Here is a 14211-nt window from a genome sequence, read left to right as displayed (position 1 = left end):
TCCTCCCTCTTGAAAACATTGACATAAGAACAGACCTGCTGGATCAGGCCAATGGTCCACCTAGCCCATCATCCTGTTCTCACAGTGGCCAACAAGATGCCTGTTGGAAACCTGCAAGCAGGATTTGAGAAGAGGAGCACTCTTCCCGCAGGAGAGTAAACGCCAGCAACTGGTATCCAGACGCATTGAGGCGTCCAACAAAATCCTGCCCCACTTCCACAGGGGTTGTGAAAGTGGGGCGGTGTTTTTGGCAGCGCTTGGAAACGTGGCTCACTAGCGGAACGTCCATTTAACCTTTCGCAACCACCACCATAACAAAAAAGGTGGTATTCACACAAGAATGTCAATGGAGATGGCAGGCAGAGCTGCTGTGTTAACCTGGAGCACTTTCCTGAGCACACCAAAAAATGTACTTAACTTATCTCCCAGAAATTTACAGAGGCAGCAAGGTTGCAGGCTGAAAGCAGCTGAAATCATCAAACATCCCTGGGCTGAATCACGTAGGGAATGCTATCGTACTGGAGTGCACTGAAAGGAACAAGCCACAAAGAAGCTGGAGATGAAAGCTTCAGGGTTTGAGTTGGCAGAACCTTCCAAGATAGTCTGTTGCCTGGAAGGACCCCCCCCCCAAGCTCATATGCTATAGTTCAGGGGTGGCCAACTCCCAAGAGACTGTGATCTACTCACAGAGTTAAAGACTGGCAGTGATCTACCCCCTTTAGGGGGGTTCAAAGTTGTTGAGCTTTTTAAGGGAAAGCCCTGTTTTTTTGGGTTGAGATCAAAGTTTCTTTTAGGAGACCCAAACTTGTTGAGATTCTTTGGGGGGAGCCAGCAATCTTCCAGTGATCTACCACAGACGTCCAGTGATCTGCCGGTAAATCACAATCTACCTGTTGGGCATGCCTGCTATAGTTGATAAGGGACACAATACACTGAGCAGTTATTTTGCACAATCCTCACTGAAACGAACACGCACGGGCACAATAGTCAATTGTGCTGCATGTGTCAGTTTTACTCACTTTGCAGTCCTTAATGGTACTCAAAATCCGGGATCACAGGTGACCACATCTCCACATCTCACATAGGACTGTTTATGGAGCCTTCTTTGTACTTGGGGCTCATGGGGTTAACCCAGTTGGACAGAGAACCAAATTCAAACCAAGCCTTGGACCTTCCAATCTCTCACAATGCCAATAAAAACACATAACTACATAAACAAAGGACCTGTCCATGAGACGCTTGCACAAAACCCCCGCACAAACACTATGCAAAGGTCATCACCCCAACCTTCCCTCTCCCCTCTTATTTTCCCCAATGTCTATGACAATAGTGTCTCAAACCGAATGTAAACGAGCTGTGAAAAATGACTCTATGAATTTAAAGTGAAGATGCTATATGTACTTTCCCTTGTTTATTTGTTTGTTTTGTATCACAAAAAATCTTTGATAAAAACTAAATTACAACAATAATAGTAATCTTGGACATCTTAGCAGGGCAGGGATTTTCACAGAGGATAAGGCCATCGATGACCTGTAGGTGTGATGGCTATGCTCTAGTATCACTTTTGGAAGCAATAAGTCCCTGAATACCAGCTGCAGAGCATTGCAACATCCCATAATCACATGGTCAGCCACTTTGAGAGCAGGGTGCTGGACTAACTAGACAGAGCTCTTCTTATACTATAATGTACACCCATTTGTCCTTTCCCTAAGAAATGGCTGCTTTGTCCCAAGGTAAATGCTCCATAACTTTCTCCCTAAGGGAGAAACACTATTCATGTCATTCTCTCTCTCTCTCTCTCTCTCTCTCTCTCTCTCTCTCTCTCTCTCTCTCACACACACACACACACACACACACACACATCTCCCCCCTACCCATTTTTTATGCTTGGACGAAAACTTCTTTGTCACCCAGCTTCCTATACAAAGCACCATGCACTTCCACCATGGCTTATTTAAGTAGTTAGGAACAAAGCACACCCCATTTAAGTAACATGGGCAATGATGTCTTAAGACACAGCTGCAAGGACCACTCACTAGTTCTCTATCTACTTTTGCAGTCTATTGAAACTGAGATTTCCTCAGCACTCCTACTGATTTAATCCTCTCCTACGTGCAGGAGAGGGGACCACTGTGATCATTCCATCAAGCCACCTGCCACTGCTTTCCTTGTTCCTCCCATAATTTGATATATCAGGAATAGGGATGGATGAACCTGCCCATTTCGGGTTCTCTCGGTTTCTCATTTTTCCAATCTTCAGTTCAGCTCTCCATATTAGTTTGCACTGGTTAGCATTTTGTAATGTGAATTTCTCCTAATGGAAATATTTTAGCACATGATTTTTGACCAAAGCACACATTTTGCAAGGGACGCAGGTGGTGCTATGGTCTAAACCACTTAGCCTAGGGCTTGCTGACCGGAAGGTTGGCGGTTCGAATCCCTACAATGGGGTGAGCTCCCGTTGCTCGGTCCCTGCTCCTGCCAACCTAGCAGTTCGAAAGCACGTCAAAGTGCAAGTAGATAAATAGGTACCACTCCAGCGGGAAGGTAAAGGCGTTTCTGTGCGTTGCTCTGGTTTCGCAAGAAGCGGCTTAGTTATGCTGGCCACATGACCCGGAAAAACTGTCTGCGGACAAACGTCGGCTCCCTCAGCCAGTAAAGCGAGACCCCAGAGTTGTTCAAGACGGGACTTAAATATCAGGGGTCCTTTACCTTTACCTATTTTGCAAATGAATTTCCCCTGTTTATCAGTTTGGTACGTTAATTTCACCAGTGTAGGTATTTTATGGTGAAATTTACCCTCTGGTATGCATCCTTGTGTACATTAGTTGGATGGAGAAGTGGACTGAAAAATTCAGAGAAGCACAAATTTTGAAGGGTGAATTAAGTAGGCTTGCCTTTAAATGTGAACGGAATCAGATTTCTTCCCCATCCCTAGTGAGGGCTCCTTCTTTATTCTAGTATCCATATGCCCTGGATGGGGAGCCATTTATCTTGCTCCACTATCCTTTGATGTATCGGGAAGGGACTTGTGCCTCTCTCTGTTTTTATTCTACCCCACACTCACTCTTTCCCCCTGCTCTGTTCACTCCTCCTTCCCACAACTCTTTCAGTGCCACTTTTAATTCTTCACTGCTCCAGGCACTACAAGCCTAGGTTTGATATTCTCATTCTGGCACCTCCTTTGGCGCCTCTCCAACCTTTGTGATGAAAGAGCAACACTTCTTCTTTTTTTAATTTAAAGAAATGTTCTGCATTTGCATTAGTCTAGATTTACACCGGATGTACCGAAAACCACTTCAAGCATGACAAAATCCCTATTTGGGGCAATGCTCCTGGCTTGCAACTCAAGAGTGGATTAGGATGTGTGACAACTGCACACATGTGTATTTTATTGTGTCAGTGCACATGCCGTTTCCGAAATCTAAGTTCTCTTCCTGAGAGCACCTTTATCGCTCAAGTGATAAATGACCTTCTTGAATTCAAGGGGGTAACGGGCAAAGATTTATTTTTCTTTCTAAATGGGTTGGTCTTGATCAGCGTTCGCCTCTTGACATTTCCCACTAACATGAGAACTGCCAAAGCTCAGGTCGATGAGCTGAAAAGGTTTCCTGGTTGACTGTTGCCTCTCCTGGCACCTGCTGAAAGCCACATTTGATGGATCTAGCATTGATTCCTATTATTATTATTATTATTGGGACGCGGGTGGCACTGTGGGTTAAACCTCAGTGCCTAGGACTTGCCGATCACATGGTCGGTGGTTCGAATCCCCGCGGTGGGGTGCGCTCCCGTTGCTTGGTCCCAGCACCTGCCAACCTAGCAGTTCGAAAGCACCCCCGGGTGCAAGTAGATAAATAGGTACCGCTTTATAGCGGGAAGGTAAACGGTGTTTCCGTGTGCTGCGCTGGCTCGCCAGAGCAGCTTTGTCACGCTGGCCACGTGACCCGGAAGTGTCTGCAGACAGCGCTGGCTCCCGGCCTCTAGAGTGAGATGAGCGCGCAACCCTAGAGTCTGTCAAGACTGGCCCATACGGACAGGGGTACCTTTACCTATTATTATTATTATTATTATTATTATTATTATTATTATTATTCCAGCTCAGCAGGCATGCTTTGTCATACCCCCTGGGCTTCTATCCACACAATGACCTTGTGAAGTAGGCAGAAGACAAAATCAAGATTCAAGATTACCTTAATAGATTGGAGAACCGGGCCAAAACTAAGAAAACAAATTTAAATAAGGACAAATGTCAGGTTCTACACTTAGGCGAGAAGAACCAGTTGCACAAATATAAGATGGGGGACCCCTGCCTTGTCCGAAGTACGTGTGAACAGGATCTAGGGGATTATTTCATCTTTTCTAAAATTCTGAGCCTGTGCTGGACAGCACAAGACATTGTATGAATCAGAGGTCAGCAAACTTTTTCAGCAGGGGGCTGGTCCACTGTCCCTCAGACCTTGTGGGGGGGGGCAGGACTATATTTTGGGGGGGAAATGAATGAATTCCTATGCCCCACAAATAACCCAGAGATGCATTTTAAATAAAAGGACACATTCTACTCATGTAAAAGCACGCCGATTCCCGTGGGCCAGATTTAGAAGGCGATTGAGCTAGATCCAGCCCCTCGGCCTTAGTTTGCCTACCCATGGTATGAATGTTTTGGATGTATCATTTTAATTTTAATTCTGCTATGAAGAAAGTTCTGCAGGTGAAAGTTTGAATAACATTTTTCTGTCTGGAAAATGCTTTATTCCAAAAGGAGTCTGTTCTTGTACTTCCAGGTGCTTCAAGCTGCACAATACTAATTTATGGAATGAGGACAATATTAATTTCTGTAATAAGGACAAAGGCTAATTCTGGATGGCTGTGATAGTTTCACAACCACAGCTCCTTCCTTTGGCCAGCAGCCCTGGCAAAGCAGGGCTGTGCCTGACCCACAGAATGCTTGTCATTTTCGTCATTAATGTAAGTTAATTGCCAAAAATTATGTGTCCAAAATGGAAGGAAGACCCAAGGGCATGCAGTGTGGAATTATGACCGCCTCTGAAGTTCTAAACTCTTTGAACAGCTATCACCCAAAAGCTTTATTTTTATAGCTGTATTAGAATTGCCATTATACTAAGCTGGGTTAAAGCAAGATTGATGTTCATTAGTTAGACTTAATGCATGTTGAAACAGAGAGGTAATGGGGCATTTATCAAGAGGCCAAACCCTCGTCTAAAAACCCTTCCACTTTGCTCTTTATGCCTGCAAGCAATGTACAACCTTTCCCCAACAACACTTTGTCTAGTGCTGTGATCTAAACATAAAACAGTGATAATTATTCTTTACTGAGCTGCACCTTACAGTTTATGTTTATAAATTCTTATTATTGCCAAATCATTAAAGGTTGGTTAACCTTTTCGGTCTAATTTCCGAACTACACGATAGTTAATTTAATCATTCCCCCATAGAAAAAAAAATTCAATCATTATGGGCAGACGTGTAGTAACAGCCATATTATATTAGATCTTCATTAACCTGAGCTAATAATGTCTTTCCGTTGATGGAAAGTTTCCCTTCTGGCGATTTTTCCTCCTGAATATGTGATGTTTTGCGGAGCGGATAGTGTGCTTATGAGCATTTGAGGGGAAAGGACAGAAGTTGAGTGTGGGAGAGGAGCTTCGCAAGTATGTCATGGGTTCTGAAATGAACTCCTTCAGTTCAAATAAAAAAATTCCTTCCAGTAGCACCTTAAAGACCAACTAAGTTAGTTCTTGGTATGAGCTTTCGTGTGCATGCACACTTCTTCAGATACACATGTGCATGCACACGAAAGCTCATACCAAGAACTAACTTAGTTGGTCTTTAAGGTGCTACTGGAAGGATTTTTTTTATTTTGACTATGGCAGACCAACACGGCTACCTGCCGGTAACTGGATCCTTCAGTTCAGATATCACTGAGTCCTAAGGTCACGAGAAGAGCCTGGTGGATCAGCTCAGTGGCCCATCTAGAGCAGCCTCCAGGTCTCACAGTGGCCAATCGTATCCCTGTGGGAAACCTGCAAGCAGGACCCAAGCACAAGACCCCTCTCCCCATTCATGATTTCCAGCAACTGGTCTTCAGAAACATTACTGCCTTTCACCATGGAGGTAAAGCATAGTCATCCTGGCTAGTAGTCATTGATGGCCTTATCTGCCATGATATTTTTTCTATCTATCTATCTATCTATCTATCTATCTATCTATCTATCTATCTATCCTCTATCTATATCTCTATCTATATATCGTATTGTTCGTTCCATAAGACGCACCTGACCATAAGGCGCACCTAGTTTTTAGAGGAGGAAAAGAAGAAAAACGTATTCTGAACGAAACAGTGGCTGTATGATTTTTGTGGTTCATGCTGTGGCTACAGACATGATATGTGATTTGACGGTGAGTTTGGGGGTAGCCCAATGCAAAAATCCTGAGAATCCATGTGGATCTGTGCTTTGTAACCACGTTTTTGCACCACTCCGGCCCCACGAAACAGTTCATGCTGTGGCTACAGACATGTTATGTGATTTGATGGTGAATTTGGTGTGGCCCAATGCAAAAAATCCTGAGGATCCATGTGCTTTTATCTCCCCCACCCAGGCAGCCTCCTTTATTGCTAGAGTCCCTCATCTCCCTCCCGATCACTTGCCGATCAGCTGCCCAGCGGCTTTGTTTCAACACCTCCTTCCCTCTTTCTTAAAAAAAAAAAAAAGCACAATCTGCTTTTCGCCTCTGGGCAATTCGGCTCCAGCACCCATGCATTCGCTCCATAAGGTGCACAGACATTTCCCCTTGCTTTTTAGAAGGAAAAAACGTTGTCTTGTGGAGCAAAAAATACAGTGTGTGTGTGTGTGTGTGTGTGTGTGTGTGTATAATTACATTTTCTCTTTTGCAATTTAAAATACCGTATTCTTCCATGTATAACATGCCCCCTCTTTTGGGGGACTAAAAATAGAGAAAATGGGGGGGGGAGATTGTCTGGAGTTGTTCAGCTTTTTTGGGGGAAGAGGGGTTGCCGAAAATCGCTCACCCACAGGACTGCAGCAGCCACTCACACACGCATCAGCGAAGCAACCAATCATCTGCACGTTCGCCAAAGACAAGCGCCGATCACCTGCCCAATTGCTGCAGCAGCCAATAGCCAGCGGACTTTCCCGCACCCATCAATCACCCACAAAAATATTGCTGGCAATCTCCTGCTCGCTGCATCCACCAATCACCCATCCCATCTCTCCACTACCTGTGTATAAGACAAGCCCAATTTTTCAGCCTAATTTTAAAATAAAAAACCCTCATCTTATACACAGAAAAATGTGGTACTTATTTTACATCCTTAAAATATCAATGACTTCCCTTTTTCTCTTTCCATGGTTCATTTTACATATAGAATCATAGAATCATAGAGTTGGAAGAGACCACAAGGGCCATCGAGTCCAACCCCCTGCCAAGCAGGAAACACCATCAGAGCACTCCTGACATATGGTTGTCAAGCCTCTGCTTAAAGACCTCCAAGGTAGGAGACTCCACCACACTCCTTGGCAGCAAATTCCACTGTCAAACAGCTCTTACTGTCAGGAAGTTCTTCCTAATGTTTAGGTGGAATCTTCTTTCTTGTAGTTTGGATCCATTGCTCTGTGTCCGCTTCTCTGGAGCAGCAGAAAACAACCTTTCTCCCTCCTCTATGTGACATCCTTTTATATATTTGAACATGGCTATCATATCACCCCTTAACCTCCTCTTCTCCAGGCTAAACATGCCCAGCTCCCTTAGCCGTTCCTCATAAGGCATCATTTCCAGGCCTTTGACCATTTTGGTTGCCCTCCTCTGGACACGTTCCAGTTTGTCAGTGTCCTTCTTGAATTGTGGTGCCCAGAACTGGACACAGTACTCCAGGTGAGGTCTGACCAGAGCAGAATACAGTGGCACTATTACTTCCCTTGATCTAGATGCTATACTCCTATTGATGCAGCCACGTCACACTGTTGGCTCATGTCAAGTTTATGGTCAACCAAGACTCCTAGATCCTTTTCACATGTACTGCTCTCAAGCCAGGTGTCCCCCATCTTGTATTTGTGCCTCTCATTTTTTTTGCCCAAGTGCAATACTTTACATTTCTCCCTGTTAAAATTCATCTTGTTTGTTTTTGCCCAGTTCTCTAATCTGTCAAGGTCATTTTGAAGTGTGATCCTGTCCTCTGGGGTGTTAGCCACCCCTCCCAGTTTGGTGTCATCTGCAAATTTGATCAGGATGCCCTTGAGTCCATAATCCAAGTCGTTGATAAAGATGTTGAATAAGACCGGGCCCAAGACAGAACCCTGTGGCACCCCACTAGTCACTCTTCTCCAGGATGAAGAGGAACCATTGATGAGCACCCTTTGGGTTTGGTCAGTCAGCCAGTTACAAATCCACTGAGTGGTATCATAAATCCCTGCATATTTTACAAAAACTATACCATTCAGTATTCCATTATTGCATCCATCAACACTTATGTACACTGTTGAATTTATCTAAATGCTGCCAGCGCTTTCAGATATACACAATTATTTCCCATATATTCAATAAATGTTTTCCAATCTTCTTTAAATTCTCTGATTCTATATGTTAAGTCTGCAAGTTGTGCATATTCTGTCAACTTAAGTTGCCGTTCTTCTTTGGTTGGGACCTTGCTCGTTTTCCAGTTTTGGGCTAACAAAACATGGGCCACAATAGTAGCATACATAAATAATCTGTTTTGACACCTGGGAATTTTAGTCTGAATTATCCCCAACAGAAAGAACTTTGGGTTTTTTTGGGGGGGGTACCTTTAAACATTTTTTTCAATTCATTATAGATCATTTCCCAATACTCTTTTACAAGTTGGTGGCTATTACTGCTTCCCGTGGAAGTGAATCCTATACATCTGTGTGAAGAAGTGCTTTGTTTAATAATAATAATAATAATAATAATAATAATAATAATAATAATAATAATTTTATTTATACCCCGCCCTCCCCAGACAAGACCGGGCTCAGGGCGGCTAACACCAGGTATAAAAACAATTGATTAAAATACAACTTAAAAACAAGATTAAAGTACAATATTAAAATGCAGCCTCATTCAGTAGAAACTCAAATCAAAAGCTTTTTGGGGATGAAAATGTCAAATCTTCACCAAGGCCAACTATCCAGACTGGTCCTACGTGGGCCAGAAAAAAGCCAGGGGAGTCCCCAAATAGGAGTTCCATCACAGAAGGAGAAAGGAAAAAGGAAAGAGGCGAAGGGGATCAAGTTGATTCCAAGCCAAGGCCAGGCAGAACAACTCTGTCTTACAGAGCATTCCACCAGGCTGAGACAGAGCATTCCACCAGGCTGGAGCCAGTGTTGAAAAGGCCCTGGCTCTGGTTGAGGCTAATCTGACTTCCTTAGGGCCCAGGACCTCTAGGGTGTTGCTATTTATGGACCTTCAGGTCCTCCGTGGGGCATATCGGGAGAGGTGGTCCCGTAGGTACGAGGGTCCTAGGCCGTGTGTCTTGAGTGTCTTGAATCCTCCAGCATTCAGCTTCATTGCTTGTCTATGAGTTATGTGCAAGGGAGAAAACCTTTTCTCTCTCTCCACGCCATGCAAAATTATATAAACTTCTACCATGTCACCTCTTATTATAAGCTAATTGTTCCAAACACTGCCAACTTTCTACATGGGGCAGTCCATGGGGCAATCACTTTGATCATTTTGGTTGCCATTTTTGGAACCTTTTCCAACTCTACAATGTTCTCGTATCCAGTGCTATTTTTCCAGAAAAAGAGGTGCCAGAACTTACCATGAACACCTTCCTTGTTCTCTTCAAATGGCAATGGCACCCACCTGAAAGGTGCCAGAACTGATTTCTAGAAAGTTCCAGCAGAAAAAAGCCATATGCATATCCACTTCCACTTGTGATTTAGCTTTGAGTGGCTCAGTGCCAGATCTTTCATTAGTTCTGTTTTCTTCCTCTCTGCTTTCCCCACACATTTTCACAAACCTACCATATTGCAAAAGGGAGGGGAGGCGAAAATTGAGGGTTGTTATCTGAGTTGTCTCTCACTATCCGCAAGGAAGTTTTCCAGATTTGCTCAGAGTAGGGATTGGGGGGTGGGAGTAGGGAGCAATTTGATTCAGTTCGCATTTAAAAATGAACCTACCTAATTTGCCCTTTCCGAATCAACATGCAAACCGAAACACAGGAACCCTTCAAAAATTCACATGTCTCTGAATTTTGCACTGCAGTTCGCCAGGCATGTAATATACAATCAACTGTGTGTATTAGGGTGAAAAGTGCCCCAAATGCATGTTAGTGAAAGAAGCCTGCAGAAATGCATTATATTAGTGAAGGGTGCTTGCCAAAATGCTTGTATATCAGGCAAAATTTCATATATCAGATGAGGAGAAATTCACATTAAAATAACCATCAGTTTTCACAAGGACCCCTGACAAGAATTCACAGCCTGATGTAGCAATGTGAAGAATTGAATGTAAGACTGACAAAACTGAGAAACAGAGAAATGGAAATGGATAGATTGCCTCATCCCTCCTGAACTGCAAAGGAAGTGATTTATTGACCAGGAGGGAATACCCCCCCCCACTGCGGTTTCCAGGAATTCCCACTGGCACGGGGGATGCATTACTCATATTCTTTTACATTGAAGCCCTCGAATAGCTTTACCCATTGCTTTCACCCATGATGATTATATGGAGTCTCCACATTTAGGGGAAGTATGTACCACTAGATACCATTTGTTGGGGAACCACAACAGGAGATGCGTATGGCCTTCTCCTCTTCCTCATGGGCTTCCTAGAGGCATCTTACTGATCATGATGGGAAGCAAGATGCTGGACTAGACTACTGGCCTGATTGAGCTTGTCTTGTCTTTTGCTCTCACTTGATGCTGATTGTTACAAAAATAGGTCTCCGCAATAGGACGTGTGCCAAGGAGTCTGACTTGAATTAACACTGCAGTAGCGTCTGTGAGACTGGAGCAGGGGAACCCCATCCATGCCCCACTTTCAGCACCGGATTACCAAATAGGCAGAGCAGGCACCAGCTGATGGGCCCCACGCCTCTTAGGGGCCCTGCGACAACGGATTGAAATACTATTGATTTGATCTTGAAAGACAATTACAATCAAGCTTTCTCAGTTCAATGTTCAATACAAAGCTTTCAAAAACATATTAGGAAATAATTTGTAAGACTCCCCCCCCCAAGATTTTGACTTCCTAGGGGTCTCCACAGGGTTTAATCTGGCACTGCCCCCCTTTGAGTGCATTTGCCTGGCTATAGTAATACCTCTTCCTTGATTGGTTTGAGAACTCTATCTTTGTGTGTACAGTGGTACCTCTGGATATGAGCGGGATCTGTTCTGGAGCCCCGTTTGCATCCTGAAGTAAACATGAGCTGTGACTGCACGTCTGCGCATGCGCGGGTCGCGTTTCGCCACTTCTGCGCACACGCGTGATGTCATTTTGAGCATCTGCGCATGTGCGAGCGGTGAAACCCGGAAGTAACGTGCTCCGTTACTTCCGGGTCATTGCGGAGCGCAACCTGAAAATACTTAACTTGAAGCTACTTCAACCCGAGGTATGACTGTATATGTGTAGGAACATCTGACTTGTGTGTGCAGTGGTGAAGCTGCATGCTCTGGCACCGGGGGCGGAGAGCAGGTGGGGGCATGGCTGGTGCATGCCCGGGGGCATGGTGTGCTGCCTGCGGGGGCGTGCCATGTGTCCTGGGGGCGTGGTGCGCTGTCTGCGGGGGCGTGGCACTCAGTGCAGTGGGAGGGTGTGCGGCACATGTCCAGGGGTGGCCACGATGGTACCTGCTCCCTGATGGTGTCGGGGGCGGTGTGCCCCCCCCATTCCTCTGCCAGTGCGTGTGTGACTGAAATGCAACCTAGGAAACTGTGCAAAGGCAAGAGAAACATCCATTGCTCCACCCACATTGGCTGTTGGACCTGCCTACTGCTAGCATACGGCCCTCAGAAGGTTGTCCACGAGACCATGTGGCCCTTGGCTGGAAGAAAGCTTCCCTACCCTCTTCTATAAGGTATACAAAATAACCTCAACAAATGCTTTTAATATAAAAGGCACTGCTTTTCTCTCTCTTGCTTTGCAATTTAAACTTAATAATATCCCTGTGGGCTTTTATACCTTGCTGTGCATCATCTTGTTCCCCTTATAATCTCCTGGCCCCTTGGTTGCAATCTGGGTGCACAGAATGAAAACATCTGTATCTACATTTAGATACGATTACACATATATGGTTGACAAGGTATGGCGCGAGCAGAGGAAACCAAATAATAGCAATTCATATCCTTGTCTGAAAAGACGTCAAGAAAAAAGAATGGGAACGGGGCTGCCCAAATAACAAGTAACAGCAATCATCAAGAATTTTAAAAAGTCATGCATAAGGCAAGAAAATGAATGAAATACCTTCCATTCTTCTGCAGAGGCAATGAGTTGAAAAGAACCTTTGTAAATACAAAAAGCTTCAGCACCAGGAGCTACTATGGCCTCTGCGGAGCTAGGAGGATAGGGAATTGATCCATCTAGCTCAGTATTGCCCATCCCAGGGGTAGCCAATATGGTGCACTCCAGATGTTGTGGACTACAAAACCCATCAGCCCCAGCCAGCATAGCCAATAGCCAGGGATGATGGGAGTTGTAGTCAAAAATGTCTGAAAGGCACTGTGTTGACTATGCCTGACCTAAACTGACCAGCAGTTGCTCTGCAGGGTTTCAGGTCCTAGAAGGAAATGTGAAAGATCTGAGACCCTTTGCAGGCAAAGCACCACCAGTGAGTGTTGGCCCTTCCATATGTATAAAGGTAAAGGGTAAGGGGACCCCTGACCATTAGGTCCAGTCGTGACCGACCCTGGGGTTGTGGCGCTGATCTCACTTTATTGGCCGAGGGAGCCGGCATACAGCTTCCGGGTCATGTGGCCAGCATGACTAAACCACTTTTGGCGGACCAGAGCAGCGCACGGAAATGTTGCTTACCTTCCCGCCGGAGCGGTACCTATTTATCTACTTGCACTTTGACGTGCTTTCGAACTGCTAGGTTGCCAGGAGCAGGGACCAAGCAACGGGAGCTCACCCCGTCGCGGGGATTTGAACCGCCGACCTTCTGATCAGCAAGTCCTAGGCTCTGTGGTTTAACCCACAGCGCCACCCACGTCCCCTCCATATGTATACCCCACACATTTCCTTGCTTGAAGCTTCGCCTTCCCTGTAAGATATATTTTGCAGTTCTCCACTGCTATGAATGTTCCTCAGCAGCCACTATCCTTTGCTGGTCACGAGGGCAGCAGGGAAGACTGAGAGCATTTCAGCTGCGTGCTGCACTGGCAGCATTTAGTAACGGTGGCTGAAGTCCTTTCCAGGTGTTCAGTGACCACATGGAAAGGGTGAGAATTGGGATAACACTCATGGTTGCTTGGAGAACAGGTCAGTGGGCACCATCCCAAGGGCCGCTGCGCACTTTCCCTGAATGTGTGAAAAGGGCAAGTGACCTTTTGTGTTTGCCCACAAACTGTGAGACATGCAGGAGAAATGCAAAAGATTAGAAACTGAATCTCCAGGGGCACCCAGAAATTGAATTCTGAAATGTTTTGTTTTGTTTTGTTTTTTGGTGTTTATTTTTACATATATTTTTTTATTCTTGTTTTACAGAAGTATGTTTAATGTCTCTCGTATTTTTTCCATGTAACATTTTTACAAATCAGTTTCACTTGTTGAGACATTGGGGGGGAGGGGGGAAGATGGGTGGGGTGGGGGGGTCGGGTGTCAATGTTTCTATTTTGCTTAATGTATGTAGGGTTTGGTGTCAGCATTTCTCGTGCTGTTCATTTGTGTTTCTTTGGTGGTGAGAGAGGTTGCGGTTGGCCTAGGGTGTGATTGTTTGTTTGTGATTGGTTGTGGTGATCTTTGTTTTCATGTGTGAGTGGGGTGGGTGGGTGTTTTGGATCAGGTAAGCCATGTTGATTTGTATGCTGTTGGTGGATTATTGTCATTGTCTTGTTGGGCTGTGTATGTGATAAAGAAATGTTGATATATTCCAAGATAGGAGTTGGCGATGCCTCGGTCATATCTGACCCCTAAGTGGCAACATCTGTCTTCCCAGATGCCAATGCCAAAGGCAGGGGCTGGCTATTTTGGAGATGGAGGCCTGGGGCCTGCTTGCAC

The 14211-nt window shown here is 45.0% G+C and overlaps 1 protein-coding gene across 8 annotated transcripts in view; it reads right to left on the bottom strand.

Moving 5' to 3' along the window:
* Window positions 1-14211, bottom strand: part of CDH4 (cadherin 4) — an 819766-nt gene that overhangs the window by 151025 nt on the left and 654530 nt on the right. The window lies entirely within an intron of this gene.

This window comes from Podarcis vaucheri, assembly GCF_965113315.1.
Source record: "Podarcis vaucheri genome assembly, chromosome: 6".
NCBI classification, from domain to species: domain Eukaryota; kingdom Metazoa; phylum Chordata; class Lepidosauria; order Squamata; family Lacertidae; genus Podarcis; species Podarcis vaucheri.
The sequence above is the reverse complement of the archived record's forward strand: the minus strand, read 5'-3'. Positions and strand labels throughout refer to the sequence as shown.